We start from the raw sequence: 10,342 nt of genomic DNA on the forward strand, positions 1-10,342 counted from the left end.
AAAAAAGTCAGAGATAAGTCAGTCAGTCAGACTTTACTAATTGCGCTCAAATTCTAGAACTTGCTTGTAACAGGCTGTAAGTTAGCCACATTACAAGCATTAGCCATGTTAGAGTATAACCTGTAACTCACAGAGAAAACAGACTGGTATGTCAAACAAACATTACTCTGACTGCACTAACCTTGTTCGTAATTCTCCATTCACACCAACCAAGTTTGGTGCGTTCAAGAATGTGCACTATACGATTTCATAAAAACATGCATTCAGCCAGTAGTGAACACACTGGACTAACACCAGACACACAGGTAGCGGCAGGAAAGAGATTCTTCTTCTTTTGTGTTTTTACTGTTTACTAGCTCTCATCCGCCACCTTCAACAGACAGAGCCTCAGAGCAAAAAGTCTAAGCGGTACGAATCCTGCAAATCTGGCTCCAGGATTTTTGTTTTCACAGCTCTGTTCATATAAATGCCCATCTTGGTGTCACATTATTCCAACTGGGCACAAACCCTAATTATTACTTTCTCCTTTGTGATCATGCTTACAACTGTTGGTACTTTTGTGTTTTCAAGCAGGGACCACTATGTGCCTATATTAAATGTGAGTCCCAAATGGAACATAGTGCTACATTGGAAATTTAGAATGAACATGTTCAACCGGTTGAACTTTCAGCACAAAATCAATGAACGCCCAATTTGTTCTTAGAGATCTCAACAGGACTTAAAAACTTGCGTAGCGACGTGCGATCACGGGCCAAAGATGCCCCAAATTCTGGTTCACATTCGTTTGCATGAACACTGCATTGAAAGTGGCCGCTTGCACACGAGTTGGCGCAGACGGCCTGTACACACCTGAACAGGTAAAAATAACAGAGTCTGACACCGCTACATGTTAGCTGCGTTAGTGAATTTACAATACCTGTAACTCCCAACCTTGTCAGTGTAACTGGTTTGACTTTGTTGCTCTGCAATGTGTGCTCCAGTGAATAAAGATCACGCTTGGACGTTGATTCAGCTGCCTTTAATCTGGTCAACAGGAAAGAAAAAAAAAATGACACTGTTGTCCTAACATTTTCATCTCCCCCTCAGCCAGGGCCCCCAGCAGTCAATGTGAGCGTGGCACCTCCCCCCACAGAACGTAAAATAAAACAAGAAAAAAAAAATAGTAAAAAGAGAAAACAACACTGTACCTGGTATATAGAAAAAATGACACTGTTGTCCTGAGTTTTCACCTGTTTCCCCTTAACATTTGAAAAATGAAAGAAAAAAAAAGAAAAAGCTAACATAAACAGCCATGAAAAATGGCGCGAAAATCGCGCCTTAGCTTGTTTAGACCGGCTAATAAAAATTTAACACAAAAAACTACAGAAAATTTACACTTCACAATTCCTAATTTGGTTAGGTCTCGTTACAACAAACCAACAACCAGTTTAAGACATAATATAATTACAAAAAAACGGACACAAGGAGGAGCACGTTTTACCTCAGCGACGGCCCACAGCAGTCTGAGTGCGCATGCTCATTAGCGCCTATTGCTTGATCATGGTGAGTTCAAGTACCCTCGGACAGACCTACGCCCAGGCAGGAATGTTCACAATAGCAACTATTGACACTGAATTTGGTGGAATTGAATAATCTGTACCAAAAATTCCCGTTTCATTAGCAACACGTGAAAAAACATGAGTACGTCTAAACCAAACTTTAAAGGTCTACACGTACTTCCAACCTTGTTAGTAAAACACTTAAAAAAACACACAGCCCAACGCCACCACGCGTTAGCCCGTTAGGGAATTTACAAAACAACCAACCTTTTAGAGACACGCAAAAAACAGAAAACAATCTGCACATACATTGTTTAAAGATGTGTTTTATTTTCTTTCTCTGAACATCATTTTTTTTTCCTTTCTACCACCCTTCCTTCACAGAACTTGACGTATATTTTCCTCTACATCCTCCCCTTTAGCCTTTGTGGATGTTGAATTCCTGTTTAATGGCCTCATTTCTGTCTAATCTTTATGATGCAGCACTGATAGATTGAGACACATGGTGGGTGTTCAGCACAGTTTATTTCCAAGTGCATTTCTGTGACTATGCGAGGTAGGAAAAAAAAAAAACATGAAATTGCAAACCATTCTTCTTTCCACCCTCAACATTAATGTCTCCCTTGGGTTAACCGACTGGGATTGCTCATTTTCCAGCCGCTGCTTTTTAATACAAGTCTTCTTCTGCGAGTGGACAGTTGGTCTCCACAGAGGGTCATTTAGCAGCAGGATCTGGACCCTACTTGAGCTGCCACATCATGAGAGTGAAGGCCTGTGACGCACATGAAGTTCGCTCACCTTGTGTGTTTGCTGATAGAGACAATTTGCTGTCGTGCTGTTAAACTTTATGGACCGTGGTGTTATAAAACAAATTTAATGCAGAGCTCCAAAGCTCATAGGAATTCAGACCTTGTACAGACATCAGCAGGAATTTCTAAAACCTTACATATACTGTACATATAATCGTTGTCAATAAAGGTTTTTATCAATTAGAACCTGCTTGTAAAGTCTAACCCATATTTAATTTAGCAAATCTGGCTATTTTACTGAACTCTAGCAGATCTAGTTCATAAAGTTTTACACCAAAAATGGTTACTTAAAAATATTTCCTTCAAAGAATTTGGAAAATTCATGCCTGTGAGTATATAAAGATGTCTATTTAGTCAGCAATGTATGTTTAGGTCGACTGAGCGTTATCATTAGCCATCCCATTGGAAATTCTATTAAATGTTTGCATCAAGCTAGTGTACTTTACCTTTATGCGCTATGTTGATCTCTTTTTATGGATTGATTACTGATCTATTAAGCTTAAATGAACTTAAATCAATTATTCGATTTCATCAACCCAGCCCTGCCAACAAGCAGTCGCTCCCCTTCTCATCTGTTGCTTTATGTGGAACAACATGGCAGAAGCTGGAGGCCACTTTTATTTTTTACCTATTAACTTGTCTTTCAGGGAAGGTTTGCTTTTTTGAATAGTTTGAAATTGCCAAAGTTAAATGTAAAATTCCTTCTTCTTAGAATGGCAGAGGATGCTTCAACAACTTGCAAGAACAACACAGACATGGACTCATGAACCTGGCAGGGACTTTGTGTAACATTTTAAACAAAAGCTAAAACTATCAAAACTAATATTTCATGTTCTTTAGAACTAAACTTGGAAGATTATACAACACTGATAATCCAGGCGTATTTGATAAGACAGTGGTTTGATTGATCATTTAATGGCATTAGGTAACCACTCTGTGTTGTTGTAGCCTGCAGTCTCGTGTTGTAAATTTGCCGTGAGACATTTTAATCAGCTGATTTGTTCCGTATATCACAACAAACAAGAGGTTCATTAATTCCTTATTATGTAATCAAATGTTTTTTTTTCAGTGGAAATCTTTTTTTAATGCTAGTTCCAGTTTTCTTGATTTTATCTGCAAGGATGTGGATTTTACACAGTCCTCTGTGTCTTTAGCTGCTCAAAGGGAGACTTTAATCATTTTCTTTATCTACAGATATTCAAGGCTCGTTCAATTAAAATATAGACCAAAGGAACCCACACGCTTTTCTTCTCTTATTTTTATTAGCTTCTTTTTTTAGAGTTCAGTCATTTTCATTTCACTTTAGAAGCATGGAATAGTGCTTAAAAGCTATACGGAGTGATTAAATTGATCTGTTTTATATGAAGAGAAGAAATACACCATACATTTCTCATTTAGCGTGACTAACAAGACATTTTCTTTAAGTCCTGTCAGGTGTTGTAGGACCTAAAATGACAGAAATGTTAAAGCTGTAAGACAAACTTTAACAAATGTAGTTATTGTTTGCAGTTTTTGTTTTCAAGGCACAGGGAGAACCAGACACGATTAGACAGCCCTTTAAGGACAAATATTGCATCAAGCTTATTGAAAGCAAACCCAGGTTTCCTGCATGCCAGTCCTTCACCAGGCCAACTGCTAAGTTAAACAACTATGGAAAAATTTATTATAAAAAACCAGAGATAACAGATGACCTGACTAGCATAAACTGAAAACCAGATGCTTTTATACACTGAGGATGTTTACTTCAGTCAAACCAGCTGTAGGTAATCAGCAACTGAAAGCAGGTGAGGCTATGACAGCAGGTGGAACACAAAAACACGACAAAAAACAAAAATACATAACTTATTGGGCACCATCCTACATTATATATCCTAAAACTTCCACAAACAGAAGCTGAGTGTCATTGGGAAAGTTTTTCTAATTACCCATTTGCAATTAAGGATTTATTATTTTTCATAAGACATTTTTGTTTTCAGGTATTAGGGATTCATAATATAATCCAATGGTTTTGTGAAACAATACATTTTTTGCATGCTAATGTTTTTGTGAAACAAACGAGCCAGAATTGTCTGCCCTGGCTTACACAAGCAATATCAATTTGGCATTTGCACAGTTCATCCTCTCTGAAAACAGTGCTGCAGCAGCACCAAAACATGATTAAAATTCTCTGCAGAAAGTGTCAAACTGTCTAACGACTAATTAACTTCCAAATCGATGAGATGAAACGAGCTGCTGTGATCTGTGCTTCGCATTAAGAGTTCAACATTAGTTTTAAATGTTCATTATTGTGATTTATTTAAACACTTTTTTTTTCAATACAGAGACCGGTAACACAATACTGACAGGGAGAAGCTATTTGGGATTTTATTTAAAGCTAATCAAATGAACATGAAGATCTATCTAAAAATATCTGGGACAAAATACAATGGACAAAAATCCAGAGCAGGTTTTTTTAAGCTCTATTCTTAGCAGCTGCTTTCATGGTCTTTCCTTGTCTCTGTTTTCATAAGATGCCGCTTTTTTGTTGCAATTTTGCATTTATACATTAATTCAGTGAATAAATTTTAGAAGGTTGTGGCGCCTCACTTATATAAAATATACAGCTACCAATAAAATCTCCAAAAGGTCGAGTAACACTGCCGCTAAGTCCAATTTACTTATTGTCCATGAATGTAATTTCCGACTTGTGATACACACGTAATACACGTAATTCATAAGTGTGTCTTGTGTTCGTCATTCATCATTGTGCACTGATGTCCGTCGAGGGTTTCAGCTGAAAGGTCTTCATGTGAATTGGGCTTTGAGCTGTTCAAAATTTTAGGTCTGTTGGCAATTACGCAGTTTTTTTCTGTATTTCATGTATTTTATCAATCAATCAATCACTTTATTTACAAAGCTCGTTTCATCAACATGCTATTGAACACAAGTTGCTTAACAAATCACTAATTATTTGCATGTAGACAGCACAATGCACGGTTTGTTCATTCACGTATTGTATGACTGATTTATACATTTCTTTCACCTCCATCTGTCAATACCAGGAGTCTACAACCTGAAGCTCTGGAGCCACATACGGCTCTTTTATTCCTTCATTGTGGCTCTTTGGCTTTGAAGAAAACTTCAAAATGAACAAATTAATTAATTTGTGTTTAGATTTTCTACTTTTCAGTTAGGCCTAACTGATTAAAAAGATGGTAAAAGGTTTAATCTACTGTCAGAGTTGTTTATTAGAGCGACATTATCTTATTGCATTTACGTGTATAGATTTTAAAATAATTTGGATTCTACACTGATTTGATGTTTTTATTCATTAGTAAAAGAAGAAAAAGGGTCAAGGAACACAAAAGTTAATAAAATAAATTTTTATGTTTCTTGCATTTTATTTAAAGTAAATCTGCTACAGCTGGAGGATCTGATTAAACACGGATGTGTTTTATTTTGAAAGAAACTTGGATGTCGTCAAAAGTGAAATAAGTTAAATTTGTTATATGTTGAAAAACTCAATTGTAGAGAAAATTTCAAAGCTATATTTTCCAAATGAATGGCTTAACGGCCACAAAAGTGAAACTTTGCAGCTCTCACTGGGATTCGGTCCATAAGAAACTGGACCAAACGGCTCTTTCAGCATAAAAGGTTGTAGACCTCTGGTTTATACCAAGTGTGGGGGTCTCCCCCCGTCTGACTTGGCTGAGTGGGGTATGAGTCTCTCACAGGGTGGTGTCCAGTGCTGCCCGGAAGATGGGTCGCAAAAGGGTGTTGTTTACGGCGGGCGCAGATGAGAATCTTGACCCACGACAGGTCCTTCTCATGGCTCTCCCAAGCTGCAGCTCCCATCAGGGGTCCCTTGTCTCAGCGGGGGTCCCCTCCTGGCATTCTGCCCCAGCTGCCGCCTATTAGAAATCCTGTGGACCCAGGGGAATCCGAGTGAGTAAAACTTAAAACAAAGCATCACAAGGGTCCGCGACGGCTATTGATGCAATATGATCTCTGCTCAGTGCTCTGAACGTTACAATGAAAAAATGCTGGTTTACACGTTCTTTGTGTGGTTTATTTGTACTTCTTCTGTGGTTTTAACGTGGTTCATTCATGATACATTTGTTAAAGTTTCACATAAAAGGCCACAGCTTTTCTCACTTTTTCCATGTATATTTACGTGTGACCAATTGTGACATTAGATGTAAATTTGGAACGTTTTAATTTTAGCACAATTACGCCATTTTTAGCCAAAATAAAATAAAATAAACAGTTGTTTTCTGTGTCACAAGAACATGTTAAAATACCACAAACACAATTTGTCTATATAAATGTTCATAATATTGCAGCGTTGGCAAAGTTTTTTTAAAATTGATGTTAAGGCTCAAAGCTATTGTTATTGATGAAGATAAAACCAAATGCAAATAAAGATTAGTCAGTTTTGACAACTTTAATTCTCCCAATTTGAAAAAAAAAATTGCATAATTTCCTTCATTTAAACTCCAAAGTATTTTCCAAGTAATCTATGTTTAAAAATACTCTGAAATTAATTTTCTAACTCAGAAATGACATGGTTGTGTTATATTTTGCTGCTATTAAAAACTCCAACGAAGCCAAACTCTAAACTTCAAATATAGCTCAAAAATGTCCAGATGACAAAAAAAACCCCCATCTGGTTAACGAGGCTTGATGCACTAATTTCTTCAACACTGTTCATAATCGTAGCAACTCTCAAAGCTGCCATGATTATTAGCAGTGCTGCCAGAGGGCTGCTTGAGCTGCATGGTCTCAGCCAAACGTTCATCCCATCAGCAAACCATCATTTCCCTCTCAGTGGGTGAAGATCAGATGCCTCCACAGCAGGCGTCATACACAGAGCAGGTTTAATGGCTTAAGTGTCTTAACTCTGCCAGTGCACGGCCTCTGTATGGACATGACTGCTGATCGGTCTCACTGTAGAGTCACAGTGGCCTCATCTATGTGTTTTGTCGAGACTGCTGAGCCAGTGTTAACTGACTAATGTGAGGCTATTTATGGACGTCAGAGCGAGCTGCATGATTAACTATGTCAAGTGTGGGAGGCAATGGCTTCACATGCTCGGAAATTTACACCCCAGCCTTCCTCCCCCCTCTTCCTCCTTCCTTCTGCCCGACTGATTTATCTAATGGCTTTGGAACCTCGTCTGCAGAGGGCTCCTATTTGCCCTTCTCTGATTGTATTATACAACGGCACATAAGGGAAAAACATAAGCTTCACATTTGAGAAGGCGTGAGTTGACAGTATACAGCCTGGCAGGAAAGCAGCACCATGAAAGACAGCAGAGCTGCTCTGTTTGGTTTGAGTACAGCGATGCAGCACGCTTTAAGGAAACATACCCACAATGCAACTGCCAGTGGGATGATATTAGAAGTCAATATATCTATTTGTACTCAAGTAATCGCCTTACTGACAGTTTTTCTCCAGTAAGCTGATTTTTTGTTTGTGAAACATGGATTCTGTGACCTCCTTCTTTTTACTGCTCCCTTTAGGGGTCGCCAAAGCGAATCATCTCCTTCTATCTAACCTTATCCTCTACATCCTCTTTGTTCACATCAAACACCCAACCGTGACTGCAGAAATCTCCTTTTTTGTCTTCCTTTGGTCCTCCAACCTCAGCATCCTTTACATAATCACTGTCTAAACCCCAAAACAGTTCTTCTGATGGATTCATTCTTGATCCGATCCATCCATCTGAATGTCAAGATTCAAAGAGAACCTCGACATCTCCATTTCTGCTACTGCCAGCAGCTACTGTATTTAAACCAACAACATGGATGCTCTCACCAATGTTTTCTCCTTCCTTTCATTCTTCCTGACACTCTTTTATCACCTCGTTACCACACTCTCTCCATTATTCTATATTGTTGACTAAGTACTTAAAGTCCAGCTCCTTCTTCTTCTTTCCTCCTTTCTCTACTTGCTTTACAGACATTTCTGGACTCCCTCCCTCCCTCCCTCCATCCATCCATCTAAACAAGGATATCAAGACTCTCCTCTCCCTGTTCACTTCGTCCCGCTCCTCCAGGGGAATACCGAGGTGTTGTGGGCGGGACTGTTGGCCATTTCTCTTGAGAGCGAATAGCATCATTCCCATTTGTGCTTGTTACAGTTGTTGATTTGAGCATAACTTTGGATTTGTTGGTGCATGTGTAATTCTTGATTTGTAACTCATACAATACATTTGTGCACAAGTACAAACATTTCTGGAAAACTTTTTTATTTTTAAAGGGATAAGTGTTTTAAAAATGCTTATTTATACTTTTTTGTATTCATTATCGGGCATTATTTGTTTAAGAAAGTGGGAAAATGTCAAGTTTCACCAGATAATATTCAATCTAAATTCAAAGCAGCTGAAAAGTAAACTCTGATGACCGAGCTTTCAAGCAGCATTTAAACGCATCACTTACGGATTAACCTTTTTGTTCATGGAGACGTGAGTCTCACATCAGATTTGTGCATAAATGTGGTTTTGTGTGTGTATAACAAGCAGGTGGTGCGTAGTTTTAAAGATGTGTGTGCTGTTAGTTTCAAGGTGTTGTAATTTTAAGCTGTGCATATGTAAGTTGTATTTTTTTAATTTAATAATTTTTGTACCTATATGCACAAATGTATTGTATGAGTCAAGAATTACACACGCACCTACACTTTCAAAGTTACGCAAATATCAACAACTACGCACGCACAAATGGGAATGATACTATTTTGTCTCCATATTTTCCCATCAACCCTTTCTCTCCCACCACCATACCCTCACATTAATGTTATCCTCCCAACCCGAAAGGAACATTAGAGGTGCAACAAAACTGGCGAGCGATATTGGAGCTATAAGCCGTACAGTTTTGAGTTTGATTTCAGCAAAGACATTTATGGATCCATTTGTCTACAATTGGATGCATCAAAATGGAACAGGGAGACTTTAGCCCGCCCATTTCAGCTCCTGCGTCACAACTGAGATCTTTTTCAAACAAGAGGTTTTTTTATCTGCTCCTGATCCATCACGATTTGATCAAAGTAATACTCAGAAATGTCCTCCATCCTCAGAAAAATTGCCACAAAAACATGTTAAAAATACCAAAAATGTACTTTGAAGTGGGTCTCCATCTTTCTCAGTGTATGAATTGTCTCCCTCTGCCTAAAATTGTTTTTTTTCTCCTTAATTAAATGAAATAAAAGTAATTTCCCTGCATATTTCTGATTTGTTTATACAACATTAACTCTTTTAGTGCTTCTTCTTTAGGATTACAAGTCCTGACCGGAAAGACTATTGCTCTTTTCTTACATCTTGAATACAAGACAAAGTGTCTTGATTCAGGGCTTCTGTTTGGTCATGTTCTGTTTTCCCTGTCAGTTTCACCATGTTCAGGTTAATTATCCTCACCTGTCTTCATTTAGTTAATTGCCCTTAGCCTATTTAAGTGTCTGGTTTTTCAGTTCTCATTGTCAGGTCATCTGCTCTTCTCTGTTCTGTCATGGGACTGGTTTGTTCTCCTAGTTTTGCCATGTTTAAGTTGATTTAGTAAATGTTTATGCCAACAAGTCTGGTCTCCTGCATTTGGGTCCTTCATCCCCCAACCCTGACACAAAGTCTGAATTATGGCTGATTATAAAATAACACACTTTTAGATAAATAGAGGACATCTAACTTTTAACAGCAGCAGTTGATTTCAACAAAAAAAAAAATCTTCTTAAAAAATAAAATTAAACAAGAACTTTAGAATTTAGTAAAGAAAAACAATAAAGGAAAGTTATAGAAATCTTAGTAAAATGTGCTACAGGCCAATTAATGTTCATCAATTCTTTGGAAGATTACAAAACAAAAGTGCATGTACCAAAGTTCCCCTCCAATCATCTTTTGATCTATTTCCAAGGTATAACCAGTAGTCTTTTAACTAATATTTTGCCATTTTTTTGCCCATAAAAACAAAACAAAAAAAAAGCTAATTTTGCAGAAGATGGTTTCTGTTGGGGCTGTTGGCGTGGAGC

Source organism: Oryzias melastigma, linkage group LG7, assembly GCF_002922805.2.
Source record: "Oryzias melastigma strain HK-1 linkage group LG7, ASM292280v2, whole genome shotgun sequence".
NCBI classification, from domain to species: Eukaryota; Metazoa; Chordata; class Actinopteri; order Beloniformes; family Adrianichthyidae; genus Oryzias; species Oryzias melastigma.